At 39.9% G+C, this 16115-nt stretch overlaps 1 long non-coding RNA gene across 1 annotated transcript; it reads left to right on the forward strand.

Annotated features, from left to right (window-relative positions):
• Positions 1–19: 19 nt before the first annotated feature.
• Positions 20–11749, forward strand: LOC149268097 (uncharacterized). The gene is made up of 3 exons (XR_016270897.1): positions 20–305; positions 414–2431; positions 5904–11749. It is a non-coding gene; the product is annotated as an uncharacterized LOC149268097 (long non-coding RNA).
• Positions 11750–16115: the final 4366 nt, after the last annotated feature.

Genomic DNA, 16115 nt, shown 5'->3' on the forward strand with positions numbered 1-16115 from the left:
GAAAATGAAATCCAAAAGTGGGCGATGAAAATCAACAAAACAGAGCAGCAAAGCTCAGGCCGAGGTTCGATTGGAAGCTCTGTGGCCATACATCAGTTTGCACTTATGTAAGCACACACGTACGCACCGACAAATATATGTGCATACGTACATCCATGTTTGTTTGTCTGTTTGTAGATCGTATATAATTCTGAATTGTATATAATTCGGAATGATATCATACAGAAATGTCTGATGATAAACAACTCGACACATGTTTACGCTCATTTCAACGTGTCAAGGTATACGCACACTTCTGCTCAACTGTAAGATACCCTATACATATTAGTTTATATTAAAAGTAGACTTTAACAAAAAAATTGAAATTCTTAACATCATTAACTTATTTAAATTTTTATTTTATATCTTTTCAGTTGATTGGGCAACTCTATCAACTCCACTTTTACATCATCGAAAATTTTATCAAGTCATCCAATAATAAATTTATTTTCGTCGGGGCATTCACTGCACGCATTGTCCTCGCTTCGTTTAAAATTAGATAATCACTTCGCATCGCTCGATCTTCCTGGTGCAAAGCCCGAATAATGTTTACTCAGGGTTGACCTTGCCTTTTACAGTATTTTCTGATCAGCCAAATTAGGGATTCTTTATTCACATTCTTTATATCACATAAAGCTCCATTTTCAATATTCTTCGGCATAACAAAAGTGACTTCACTTAAAATACTCAAGTTGAGAAGCCAATACATTTCTACAGCTACATTTCTATATTTTATGTTGCGAAATAATAACTCTATTCTCTAGAGAATTGTTCGCCAGTGTATCAAAGAAACGGTAGAAGCGATAGAAATCAAACGTGATAATGTGATTTCATTAGCTGAAAAATCATTACGTTATATATTGCACTATTAATACATATGGTTTTATTTATAAATTAATCTTAAGCAATCCAGAATTCTCCTTTATTGTTCGTTTGCGAAATCGTATCGAATCGAAAACATAGTTCATAGATCATAATTATTACATATCCATCCATCCATATCCATTATTACATATTACATTACAATTACATTATTACATTGCCAATTTCATTTTCTAAAGAGACTAAAGTCTATCTTAAGTTTTCTAATTAAATGAAACAGTGAAAAGTCTTGAGCAAGAAGTAAATAATTTAATAAATAGCATATCTAAAAATTAAAAAAAAAAAAAAATCTTTAAGTCAAAACACTTCTAACATTTAAAGGGTATTTTAACCTAAGCCATTTGAGCTATTTTGTTGCTTATTTTCTAATCAACAGATATTTGTTCAGTCTAAAATTTGTAAGAAATTTAATCAGTGCGTTATAATTTTTGAAATTACTTTCTTACTAATATTAGATAGGTTTCGTATATAGAAAGTGAGGTGCTATAACAGGGGGATTTATACAAATTGGAAAGTACATTCATTATCTCCTATATATATACATACTATACATATTACTACTGCATACACATCTATACATATTATAAGCTGTGAACGGTGATATTTGTTTAAATTTTTCCACGAATTCGCAGAAAAGCACAAATCGAACAATGCGTTTGTAATAACTACGGTAATTCGTAAAACAAATAGATTTAATAGACTGTTCAGCTGCGAAGTGACGGAGATTAAATACCCTAAGAAGAGACTTGGCCATAGCAAACAGCCGTGAGGCAGATGCAAGCTTTACTTTACACGTTCATGGCATCAGAAGCAGGTGAAAACATTATCACAGGATACGCAGTTACATAGATGAGACTTTCGATTGTCAGTGGCTTTAGAGCCAGGTGTCGTGCTGAAACTAGAATACTTTCAGCAAGGGTATAAAAAGCTGTTGTCTTATATTAATGTATATAAATAGGTATTTGTGTGAGTCGCGTATACATATTGACACGATGAAACCGTAGCTCGACCTTATCAATTTATGTCAGCCAAAGGTCGTTAAGATACTTTGCTGCCACAGTTCGTTCACATATTTAGTTTTAATTTGGTTTGGCTTTCGTTGACAACGTGACTTATCTGCGGATTGGCTCTGAGCTGTTGATCTGCTCTCCGTCTAGCTGCGGCAGCTGTCGGACAGACAGACGGACAGACAAACGGATGGACAGACGGATGGATGGATGGAACGTTTAATGGGATTTTGAATCGTTTTTGTTTTTCTGTTCGCTTTGCTTTGATTTCGTTAGATCGATACTCTTTGCGCGGCATTAACGAGAACAATGGAAATTGCTGGAATGCCAAATAATGAATACCCTTTAAGGCAGTCAACTAAGGAACTACCTAGTGTAGAAAACAATAAGAAATATTGTTTAATTTGATTTGGTTGGACTACTCTACAAGGAAATTGATGATAATTGCAAATGAGTAAACTTCGAGTACAAAAACTTCATTCATTGATTTTCTGTGTGTTCGGGTAAGATATTGCCGCAACGATTGGGTCTAATTGGATTCACAAATGTTTTCACTTATTCAAGTATTCATCGAATACAAATATTCCACCAGTCGACAGGTTATTGCTAGTCCATTCCATTGCATTTATAGATAGTGCAAAGTTATGGCTAGTGGAGACGCTTTAATCCGATTTAATCAGATTTCGTACTTTAAAAGACTCTTATCAACTCAAATCGAAAGCTATGGAAATATAAATTATTCATAATCGAGGCAAACTGTACGAGCTATTTTTTATACCCTGAACCCATTGAAAATGGGAAATCAGGGTATAATGGTTTTGTGAAAAAGTATGTAACGGGCAGAAGGAGGCGTGGCAGACCCCACAAAGTATATATATTCTTGATCAGGGCGACGAGCTGAGTCGATATAGCCCTGTCCGTCTGTCCGTCCGTCCGTCCGTCCGTCCGTCCGTCCGTCCGTCCGTCCGTCCGTCCGTCCGTCCGTCCGTCCGTATGAGTGCGTCGATCTCAGAAGTTATAAGAGCTAGAGAGTTGAAATTTGGCATGCATACTCGTGAGTACCATACGCAGTACGAGTTTGCTTTATTTTTTCGATAATTCGTCCGATAACTTTTTTATCGAGAATAATCGAAAAATTGATTTTGTTTTTTTAGCCTAGATTGAACATTTTTAGAGATGGAGTCTTCAAATTTGCGTTGTATATAAAGGTAATCGATACAAAGATTTTGTAATTTACAGATTTTGGATACCACGCCCCCTTCTCCCCCAATTTGTAAAAAACGCATTTCAAGTACTAGAGACTTGTGCTTTGGAATATACACACATATTTACCATATGATTACACTCTGAAAGTTTCATTAAGATCTTATGTCTACAAAAGAAGTTATTCAACAAATAAATTCTCATAATATTGCCCACACTGCAGCGCAGCCCAAGCGCAGTCGCTGCTTACTGCGCAGTTAGCAGAGCGCAGGCTTATGCGTGCGTGTGGATGCATGTGTATGTATGTGTGCATAAAAGAAGTGCAGAATGAATAGAATATCAGCTTGGAGGGTTCAGGGTATCTCCTAGTCGAGCAGTCTCGACTGGAGCTTTCTTACTTGTTTATACCCTGAACCCATTGAAAATGGGAAATCAGGGTATAATGGTTTTGTGAAAAAGTATGTAACGGGCAGAAGGAGGCGTGGCAGACCCCACAAAGTATATATATTCTTGATCAGCGTGACGAGCTGAGTCGATATAGCCCTGTCCGTCTGTCCGTCCGTCCGTCCGTCCGTCCGTATGAGTGCGTCGATCTCAGAAGTTATAAGAGCTAGAGAGCTGAAATTTGGCATGCATACTCGTGTGTACCATACGCAGTACGAGTTTGCTTTATTTTTTCGATAAATCGTCCGATAACTTTTTTATCGAGAATAATCGAAAAATGGATTTTGTTTTTTTAGCCTAATTTGAGCATTTTTAGACCTGGAGTCTTCAAATTTGTGTTGTATATAAAGTTAATAGATACAAAGATTTTGTAATTTACAGATTTTGGATACCACGCCCCCTTCGCCCCCAATTTGTAAAAAACGCATTTCATGTAGTAGAGATTTGTGCTTTGGAATGTACACACATATTTACCATATGATTACACTCTGAAAGTTTCATTAAGATCATATGTTTACAAAAGAAATTATTCGACAAATAAATTCTCATAATATTGCCCACACCGCAGCGCAGCCCAAGCGCAGTCGCTGCTTACTGCGCAGTTAGCAGAGCGCGTGCTTATAAGTGCATGTGTATGCATGTGTGCATAAAAGAAGTGCAGAATGATTAGAATATATGCTTAGAGGGTTCAGGGTATCTCCTAGTCGAGCAGTCTCGACTAGAGTCTTCTTACTTGTTTATATTAGGCTATTTTATTTTTTATTAGGCTAGATTAGCACTACACTAGTTCCGTTCAAGCTCTTACTCTTAAGGGGTCATCCCAAGCAATTTGTTCGTACGTTGATCGGGGCAGAGCCAACCCGACTCAATATGTATTTTGCTAAGGTAGAGCACATATTTGAGATGCCGGCGCACAAACAAGTAGGTGTCAGGACTTATGTGGTTAGAAACACGCATCGCCTGTTTGTTGTGTCGATTGCTCTCGGTGGCGTGCGAAGCGCCTTGCAGTGGACAGCCCATTGCTTCACGGACTCCGAATGTGTACTTACAGCCACTTCCTTGGCTTGCATAGCAACAAGCTCATCTCGCGCCGCGGCCGCCTCCTGCTTACTTAGCTAAACAATCTGGCTAACTGTGCAAGTACAGCGCTAAACGAATTTCCACAGACACTCGCACTTTGATGGGGTTTGCGTCTTGGGCAAGGAAGGGATGCATGAGCATGTTCAGAAGTGCGTGGAGCTCTTCTAATATGGCTAAGCTAAGCCAAAATTGAAATTCGTCAAACAAACTCTGAGCTGATTCAATGAGGGAGATGACTAGATGACCTGAACTACATAAATAGATACAGTCCTATACAGCTGATTGAATAGGAGCAACAAACAAAGCTGAATAAGTTTAAGCTCAATATATTCGGGCAATTTGGATGTAATTCTCATAGCGCAAAACTCATTTCATCCAAACGTCATGAATTGTGAATTCTATTGAGCTCAGCTTCAAAAGCGAAACACTAAATTTTTCGAATATATAAATTTGGCAACCAGTTTTAGACGGACTGTAATTTTTTAGAAAATACAGGGCTATTCGATGGACCCATCTGGCAGCCCTATATCTTTTGAAATAGACGGGCACAATACGTCATACATGCTCAAGGCGCCCATTGAGAGTAACCGATAAAACACAACAATATGAAAATATTCTATTAAAAAAAAAATAAATAAAACAGAGCAACATTGGTCCGTCGAATATGGACCACCTTGTATGTGAATATAGAGCAAAACTTCGATTCAATTTGTAGTCTGTTGAAAAATTGCTTACACCATTCGCTCCATGACTGACTTTAAAAATCGATTTAGATCTCTGGCTACCAATGCATCGCATTCTCTATGGAACCCAGCTGTGGACAGTTATTCCTAGGCAACTCCCTGCTTGGATTTGGTATGCCATAGGCTTAATTATGTATATAATAATGAATTATGTTTGATTAACTTTTAGAATAGCTCAAGCATAATTCAAAACCCTTTCGTTAACCGAAACTCGATTAACATTTAAGATAAAATCTACGTATTGCTTTTATGTTCAAATCACAGTCAAGTCTATTCTACTCAAAGGCTTTGTTCGCTAATAAATTTGAAAGGAAATGGCTATAATCATCCATCTGTACTCATTTAAATAAGTAGATTAAAGTTCTCTGACTGATCTTAATGCTCAGACATACACTATATCTAACACAAGTATAAACACCTTCACTTTAAGCCCTAATATTAATATCAAGAATCTGAAGCAGAACATTATGTATAACTATATTTAACATGTATAATATGTTTGCAGCTCTCCCTGTCCGCAGCATCTCTGGCCCTGTAAACTATTTACATGCATTCTGATATGGCATCCCCCGTCCCCTCCCGGCCCCTTGTTCAACTATCCGCCTGTCTGTCTGCTAAAACGAGAAATTTCAAAGCTATTCGGAGAGAAGCAGATGCACAATGCACAAGCAAAACAGCTTGGGGATTGATTAGATTTCAGAGCAATGGAATGATAGACGTCCTGTGTCCATGCAAACAAACATATTGCAGGCAAGAGCTCTTTAAGGGCTTAAGGCCTGGATGAGCCATGCAAGTGCAGCTCAACCTGCGAGTAAGCGGATCTTAGAGTAACGAGAGTAAAATACTTAAATTTCATTCTCGACTTGCCTTTAATCCGTAGTCCAGTTTTAGTTCACAGTATTCAGTGCAATGATCGATAAACTTGATCCAAGACTCCACAGTAATGTGTCGTGGCAAAGGCGTCTGACTTGCCCGGCAAACCCAAACGCATCAGTGGCGGCGTTGATGGACCAGCGATGGACCCCCTGACTGGGCTGGCCGGCAGCCCAGACAGATTTTTGTTAGTAAAATAAATGATGTTGGTCGTGCTTGGTCATGTGGCTGGCAAGTGGAATGGAAAACAAGAAACTAGAAAAACTTTGTGCTTAGATTGCTTAGAAGTTGGATGATAATGCCACGCATAGATAAGCACCGATGTCAAAAGTTTTGATTGAAATTAATAATTTTCAATTGCTTTCCCTCTGTGTTTGCTGCTCCGCTCTAAGCTGCGGCCCGCTCTCCGAAAAGTTGTCAATTTGTGCCAGCTGCTCCCCCACAGCTGGGATCCAGACCTGCCCTGCCCGGCCTGCCAGACGACTCCAGATCTAGTGTTCCCCCTGACTGACTCACGCCATTCAGCTAAAATCTAAATATGCTGGCAAGCCTGAATAGCTGACGGTTTGCTCTAGTTGTTGTTGTTGTTGTTGCTGTTGCTAGCGCAAGTTTTTGCTGCTACTCCTGGCCGAAGCACAAGCCTCAGTCTGATATTGAGTCAGCAGATTGCATGGCGACCTTGTCCGCCTTTGACCTCATGCTGCTGCTCCCGCTGCTGCTGCTGCTGCTGCTGTTGTTGTTATTGCAGTTGTTGTTGTTGCTGTTGTTCTTCATGACATAGTTGCGGGTCCCAGCAGCCGTCAGACAAGAAATGCGGAAGCATGCCCAGCTTTGGTTTGTTTCCTGTTGCTGTCTACGTACCGAACCGAACTGAACTCGCACTGAACTGAGCTGAACTGAACTGAACTGAACTGAACTGAACTGAACTGAACTGAACTGAGCAGAGCAGAGCCCAACTTCGGTTCGGTATTAACGCTTTGTCTATCACCATCTTCATCTCTATCAGCATTGCCATGCCGCTGCCAACTCAACTGGCGTTCTGGCTTAGAGTCGAGGGCACAAAAATTTCCAATCAAAACCAGATAGCGTGAAACCAGAAATTCACAACAACTCTTTGCTGCAGTCGTCCGATGTTCTATTCGCTACTCCTGCCAATGTCGCTGCCTCTGCCTCTGCCGCTGCTGCTGCCATTTTGCTTGCTTTTCGCAACCCTTGCGTGCGGGCGGTGTCCCGCCCCCTTGCCAGTTTTCAGCTTCAACTCCCACTACTTAACGTGCGCAGCCCATCAGCCGGCCGCATCCCGCTGCAACTTGAAAAGTTTTTTAATGCCGTACAACGAGTGCCGCTCGCCCGAATCTCGCCACTCCAAAAATGCCGCACTGCACAAACTTCGCTACCCACTCGCAGGTGGGCCTCTATTCCGACTAGTGCATTCACGGCTCGAATCCCAATTATAATGCGATCAAGAGGTATCGCAAGACCGGTCTATCTTTATCTCAGAGCTTAACACTGTGCACACCAGCAGCAACTTGCCTTGTTCAATAGTGCTTGCCAGGCATTCTTGGGTAGGTACATCCCAGAAGGCCAGACTCAGCTGATGTCTTCCATAAACGAATTATCTAAGGGATGAGAATCAGATTATTTTAAAGTTGATCGAAAACGCAAAGTTTGCAATCTGGATTTCTGCTTATTAGCAGAGAAAAATTAAACTTTTCTTTAAACAATAATATGCAAATCAGTTTGCCTCTTTTTCATTTCTTTATTGCTTAATCGTAGTATATACACTAATTTTGAAAAGTAAAGAAAAAACGATTATTTTTTTAAAGCTTTAAATTCTGATTTTTCGCACCGCATATCATTTGCATATATATGTAAGTTGAAGAGGTAGAGGGTTTGTAGAGCATGTAGGTTTTTGAGTCGTAATTGAATCCATGGTATTCACTTCTCTCTTAGGTCTCTCCTCTCTAGTATCACTCTACATAGTGAATGTATTGAAATTATAAAAATGTTATCTAAAATGTCATCTCCTGCTCGGAACAAATATCAGTTACACTAACTATATCCGATCATCATTTGGGTTTGATTGCCTGACTTTACGATAATAGTTTATTGAAATTATTCTCAAGCCCAATGAGAGCTGCACTTCAATGCAAGTATAACATTGGTTCAAAGAACTCTTAAGTATCATTTTAACAGATGGCTGCGATATTGAAGAGGCTCAGAAAGACGAAAATATGACAAATGTCCCAGTGAAACGCCAAAAAGGAAAGAAGTCTGACAGCGAGAGAGTTGCTTCAACCGGGTGTGCTGCAATTGTGCTTGGGAAGGGCACCGAATGGGGCATCCACACAACAACAGAAGAGAGCAGGACAATAAGTCGGCATAGAGAAGATATAAGACACTATCTGAGATTGATAAAGTACTACGAATAAAATGGGGTCTGATATGAATCCCACCCTGACATACATATGTATATAGCTCAACCGAATCAGTTCAAAGAAATCATTATATGAATTATGTTTGCTTTCTATCCACTGTCTGCTCCATATACTTTTACATATACTTTTCCAGCGAAGAACAGGAAGTTGGATAAAAACGACAAAAAGTTGTGTAAATATTTTTTGTTCATGTTAGAGAGCTAGTTGAAAATCTAATTGCCATATTGCGTAGATCTTTGGAAGGGTCTGCATTGGTGCTGTAAAGCCATCGATAGTAAATCCACGCGTGTTGTATGGTTAGTGATACTATCTATGTTATATGATGCTTTGATGTGAGTAATCAAAATATATTTGATATTTTAATATACATATATTGTATGTATATATTCAATCTGTCTATCGCGCAAGTGTTTGTCTATCGATACTATTGACGCCAGCTCTACACTAAGTGATCATTTGATGTGATTCGTGTGTACTTGGATTTCTTTAGTTAAATACAGTCTAGTCCCAATAATTCGAATTTGATTTATTTTTCCTCAGAAATTAAAATTATCGAGAATCATCGAGAGCAAATAGAATTTTTTTTTCGATCTTTTGCGATTTTCAATTTAGCAGTGTACAAATTATCGAGGCTCGACTCTATCTATAAGTCATATTGATATATTTTCCAACATGGTCGATGGTTCCCAAGTCTCTAGTCATCAACTTTGCTTTGCCAACCTGTCACGTGTATCAGCTTGAGTTACAGGGTATATTCGGTGCGACGGCAATCGATTTATTGTTCTTGCTGCTCACTTTGTGTAACTGTTTTGTTTTGCCTGCTGCATATTGGCATACGCAGTTCGATTCCCATTTCCATTGTGTGCGTTTGCCAGTGAAATTTGCAGCTGCCCTCAGCACACGCACAACAAACACACACGAGCCGAGATGGAAGGGAGCTGCCGTTGCCGTTGCGGTTGCACGCAAATTTGCTGCTAGTTACCAACTGACCGAGTTGGCCGAGCTGGTCGAGCTGGTCGAGCTGGCCAAATGGCCAAATGGCGGCCAGTTTGCATTGCCATTGCAATTTGCCGCATTGCCATTCCGATTGCCATTTCGGCAGCCATCGGTTGCAGTTGCACGCGCTGCACAAAGGGGCAACTGGAGCCAAAACAAACGTGCAACGTGCTGCGGAAGTTCATGAATCCACAACAATGACTTTTAATGTCGGAAGCCGACGCTAACGCCTTTTGCTGCCTTCAAAGACCTTCAAATGCATTTGGCAAATTTACTTACATCGCTCTGCTCGGCATTAGTGCCGAATGAATTTGGACTTCTGTTGGCTAATTGCCTAATTAATTTCGCTGCAGTCGAGGGAACTTGGCCGAAAATGTCTTTAAAATTGAATCGCAATAAAATCGATTGCGCTCAACTAGCTACTTATGGCATTCAGTCGAGTCGAGTCGAGTCGCAGCAGTTGAGGCAATGACCAATGCATTGGGCACGGCTCCCAAATCCCGCCAGCTGTTGGGCTGCCTTCCCAGGTCGTCTCCTCCTCCTCCTCCCTCCTCGTCTCTTGCTCTCCCCATGGCAAATGTGGCATTACATTTGCTTTAAATTGCACTTAGCCGCTGACAAAGCACGAGCACGCGCACGAGTCGGGAAAGCGAAGCATCGTCAAAACGAGGTCTGAGTTGGAGCTGGAGCTGGAGCTGAAGCTGCCGCTGATGCTGATGCTGATGCCGGCAAGTGAAGGAGCTGGGCGAGCGAGCAGCTGAGTTGAATCGAAGCAACTATGGAGTGGTCTAAGTCACAGGCATCATTACTCTTGGCAGGCAGTCGAGCGCATGAGTTGACAACTCTGTGTGTATTGGCTGTAATTTTGGAGAAAGACAATATTGCACATGTCATTGGCTGAGGTGAAGAGACTGAGTGGGTGAGTGGGCGATGGGATGGGCAGGAGTTATGGAGCGACGGCTAGGCGAGGTGGCTGAGTTAGTTGTTGGCAGCGTTGCCTGTTGGCTATGACTTATTCATGTCAGCCGCTGACAAACGGCTCGAGTCGGAGCTCTGGCTCTGCCAACTCCAAAGTTGAGACGGCAAAGCTAAAAATCTCAATCAGCCAGCTGCACTAAGATTCACTTTGGCAATGCCATTTGCCATTTGCCATTTGGCGTTGGCACTGCCACTGGCGTTGGCGTTGGCATACTAATGAACTGTCACACTCACGCACCGAGTGAGTGAAAGAGAGAGCGAGAGAGAGAGAGAGGGAGACGGGGAGGGAGATGGATAGAGTCAGGTGTATTTTGTCAGGCTGCTGGACGTCTGAAGTGGCCATATATCTTTTGCAGTAGTGCGCTTAAATTACACTAAATCACAGCCAAACAAATTGAATTTTAAGTTTACAGCCCACAGGCAAAGCCGCATTGCAGCCGCACGGATGAAAATCACTTGAAAAAGCCACAGTAGAGCGCTGCCAAATTGACGAGGCAGCATTCAGTCCAGGCTGCCCCCACACCCCACCCACGCAGCCGCCCACTGTCCCACTGCCCGCTCAGGTGTCTTTCATCTTCATCTTATTGTACTTGTGGCCGTACTTTGAGGCCGGTGGCACCCGCACAGACATTAGGCTGACAAACAATGCAGCTGCAGCGGCCAAGCACTCGCTCTTGCTCTCTTCCCCCCTTCTTTCCCTCTCTGCCTCTGCCTACCTGTGCACCATCTCGGACAGCTGAAAGTCAGGACGGCCAGCACTTGAAATTGCACTTAGTGGGCATTGCATCTATACAAAAAGCAGCTACAATCGGACCAGATGGCCAACGGATGTGCCTCGAGTAGAATATGCGATTGTAACTGCATTCGAGTCGATTCATTATCTTTATTTCATAAATAGAACCGCGTCTTGAAGGCCTGAAGATCTGCACAAGAGGCAAATCAACGATAACAAATCTGTGAAGCGAGAGAGAGAGAGAAACTGATGGATATACTAATATATGAAGATTATAGAGTATATCAATTTTTTAGTTAACAAATAGTTTTAAGAAATACGAAAAGTGAGATCTTGCACAATATTTATAGTTTATATAATTTTATATGTTAATTATTTAAATCTGATCTTTTAAACAGATCTAGAAAAATATTTAATTAATTGAATTGTATTTAACATCTTAATAAATTTTATGTTTTATAGAAAATTATTATTATTATTTATTTTTTATATATTTTATTTTACATTGAAAATTTAGAAAACTAGAAAATTAAGTGTAATTATTTTTATACATTTTATTTTACACTAAAAATTCACTTTATTTACTGTCGCATTTAAATGTAGGAATTTATTTAAATAAATGAATTTCATTTTTGTTTTTTAGAAATTTTAATTTTTATTTCATGAATAAATCCAATTGCTGTAGAGAAAGCATTGCCTGTCGGTGCTGAGCTTAAATTAAGCAAGCTTGACTAATAATAATTATGATAATAATAATATTAATACGCTTAAGTGATATGTAAAATATTTTGAAACATCATATCTTTTCTTATATAGCCATTTGCCTTAGCCGCCTTCGCAAAGTTTTCTGCCGTTTCTCATGCTGTTCGGCCCACTGGTACGCTGGCTCCTAGCCCATGCTGGACCCCTGCTCGCCCCTGCGCCCTGCTCCGGCTCGTGGGCGTTGACTAACGAACACTATCAGCGAAATCTTGAAATTTCACTTGGCAAGCGTTCAACACGGGCCCAGCCGCAGCGTCTCACACCTGGGATCGTGGCGCCAGTTGACGCGCTAGCTCCATCTCCGGCAGTCGGCAGTCGGCAGTCCGTAGTCCGGGCGCAGAGGCAGCCAAACTGGCGCCGACACCGTTTAGCTACCTGTCTGGGTCGACAATCTGATCTGCCGAGGGGGTGAGTGGGTGAGGGGCTGAGGGGCTGAGGTGGGGATGGGCAGCGACGAGGTTTTGCAAACTGCTTTGCATTCCAAGCTGTTGAAGTGTTCGGCTGCTCCGTCCTTGCAGTGTTTTCTGCCTTGCCCTCGCTGTCTTCTAGTAGCTGCGCTGCTTCTGCTGCTGCTGCGCTTCGTTTTATTGTTCAGCTTCTCGTGCTTTTTTTTTCATTTTTGTACGTTTTTTCTGCACAATTTCTATTTCATTTTGGTTGGTTTTTTAACTGCTCGCCGCAGATGCCATCAATATTTATCTTCCTCTTTGCCGCAGGCTTCGTTCGCTTTTGTCCTTTCGCCAGCAACAATATTTTTCTTGAGATTTCATATCATTTATCAGGCTTGACGACCAATTTGTCATTCTGAATCTGTCAATTTCTGCTTTATTAATCTTATACGAGACACACCTCCCACACCACTTCGCCTCCCTAACCTCATCGCCCTACCGCCCCACCGCCCTCCTGCCTCCCCCAGCTCACCTATTTACCTTAGGCGAGCGTCTTAAACTCTGCCACAGATTTTCACTTACACAGATTTGATGAACCCGCCGCATGACAGGCTAACCACATAACGCCTTCAGCGTGGCCGATGCCGTCGACCATGCTCTAGAGGGGGCCTTCATCAGGGGGCGTTGTCAGGTGGGCGTGGCCGTCAGTCATTTGACTTGCTGTTGACAGTTGTGTGGGCGTATGTGTGCTTGATGAGTGTTTGTGTGCGGTCGTACGTATGTAACTTCGTCTGTGTGCGAGTGTGTGTTTGACTCACCTGTTAGTTACCTTTGCCAAGCGAACGATGTGAATTTATTGCCTGCTTCTGTAAATGAACGAAGAATTAAGCACATCAGCTTTTAAGCAAATTTGCCCACTTGGAAGCTCAAATAGAATTCTGTAAGATTGATTAGGCTCAAGCTCGTATGAGACCAGAAAAATATGTTTTACTCTACTTCAGTAATCCATAAATGCTTAACGTAATTAAGATTTCATCTTTTATTTGCATGCAAGATGACTTCAACTGCAAAAGGCTGCAGCTGTGCAGGCTCCTGCTGTGCTGACCAGAAATTCTACAATAAATCGAGCTACTGAAGCTCTTTAGCAATATTTGATTGTATGTTAATATATGTATGTATGTGGCAAGATAAAAAGTAATGAATTGTCTATTGCATATTTACAGGCGCATTCGTTAATTAAAAAATTAATGTATGTATTTGTCGTATCGGTATTTGTATTTTCTTTATTAATTTGTATATCCGATATTTTGTTATTCAATTAATTCTTGTACCATCCCTGATCTATATATGTACCATCTCTAGTAAGCGGAGTAGAGAGAACGAAAGAGAACCAAATTATTGTTTTACCGTTAGGGGGTGCTATCCCTTTCCTTTACGTGTAATTCTCTCGCGAGCCCAACAGATCTTTCTGTTCTGCGTAGTATGGACCTGACAATGCAACAGAGTGAGATAACTATAACATATAGGAAAACGTATTAGTATTGAGAGCAGTGTTGCCAAATCAGTTTTTTTCCCGTCAAATCTGGCTTTTTTGAAAGGCCGATTGCGGGAGAAATTCCAAAACAGCGGGCAGCGGGAATTCTGGATTTCTTAAAGAATAATTTGCTTTATTTCCGCTTTTTTTATTTATTGAAGAAATTTTCGTATTTGGAATGGATAATTCGTATGAAGAATGAAGTTTTCTTCATTGTAGTTAAATTAAAACCAAATAGCGCAGTAATTCAATTTTCAATGAACGAACCAAGCGGTAACAATATGAAACTAACTAAACTAGGATATGATTTATATTTTATTCAGAGCAACTTATTGTGAACAACAATATCGAACTTTTTGATTCTATGTAAATAAAACAAAAAGATTAAAAAATGTATGCAACTCTTTTGATAGCGCGTAGTACAAGAATTTATGTGTTTAAGGTTGCTGACAAATTTTCAAATAGTGAAAAATGTTGATTCCTTTTCATGCATATATATTTTTGGAGAACATTGATAGTATTGAACTCGAATATAGGAACATCCACCCAATTCAGTAGGAAACTACTCAAGACGCTACAAATTTTTGAGTTGAGAAGCGTGTTCTAAGGGTTTAGGAACTTGGCCACTTTTGCATTGCTTTCTTTGTCAATGCCCAAGTGGGTAACATTTTTCGTCAGATCAATACTGTGATGCTTAACTAAATTTCAAGCATCAGGTAAAACATCACAGATACGGCTTGCGGTGGTTAAAAAAATTATGCCATGATTATAAGTTGTTCAAAATATATTCAAATATCAATCAAATCAAAGCAAAAAACATCAGCTGTTTCCAATTATTTTCACAAAATTTCGGCTTTTTTAAAAGTATTTTCCCACTAAAAACAGCTTTTTTTGCTCAACAAAACAAATTGGCAACACTGATTCAGAGTGTTCTGTATCCACTTGATTATACTAAAGAAGGGTGAAGTGACGTGCATTAATGCTGAAAATTCGAAGCGAAAAGGTTGCATTATGCCTGAACCGAGAAAATTAAATGGTGGAACTGGACGAGAACGAGTCTGCGACATAGCAATTTATTTATTTATATATAGCTTTAATAGTTATCAGAAGAGGATAAATTAAAAAAAAGATGCATTTTTATTTTTAATTTGTCATGTGTTGCAATCATTGCTTTAAAGTCAAAGACAGCAAATTTTAACAGGTACGAACGTAGCAGTCACAGCCCGTTTTCGGATTTGTCAGGAATACAGCTCTACAGCTCTACAGATTTTGGTTAAATACCAGGTGAACAGTGTTGCCGTTTTTTCCCGAGAAATCATAGCTGAATCAGGACAAAAAATAAGCAAAAATAAGCTAAGTCCCAGAAACAATTAGCTGAAAAATAAGCTAATATTTTAGAATTGTTTTTTCATATTGTATTTTACACGTACGAATATTGTAACGAACATTTCATATTTATGAAAAACAAAACGAAAATAATAGAAAATTTAACATTATACATTGTAAATGTTTACATTGATGATAAATCTGCCAATAGATAGTCTACAGACTCATCGGTCGCATAATTTAAATATTCCTTGGTTGCGATCGATTTGAGGCAGTTTACAAAAACTCTGTAATCAAAGCTTCAGCTGTTATCTCGGCTCAATTCGGATATAAATTTTTAAAAATATTAGTTTCTGTTTTAATGAGACTGTAATTCTTTAAACCTTTACCTTTTGGTTGATATTGAGTTTAACGTACCAATGCTCATCCTATTTCTAATTTAATATTTTATTAAATTGACTTGGCTAAAAACCCTTCAACTTTAGCATTTCATCAAGATAACGAATGTATGCGAAGCGTTTTCTATCTAACAAATATATGTTAGAGATGAAAGTATCGCAGAACTAGTTATGTTAGCCTTTAATAGTTGCCAGCTTGTTAGTTTGTCTATTAATCGGTAACTAATATCAGATAATATGTATTAGCTGATTCCATTCATAAATAAGCCAGATTTTTCCGCTATCCGCGA

Source organism: Drosophila arizonae, chromosome X (genome assembly GCF_054131065.1).
Source record: "Drosophila arizonae isolate 15081-1271.41 chromosome X, UAZ_ARI_1.0, whole genome shotgun sequence".
Taxonomy (NCBI): Eukaryota; Metazoa; Arthropoda; class Insecta; order Diptera; family Drosophilidae; genus Drosophila; species Drosophila arizonae.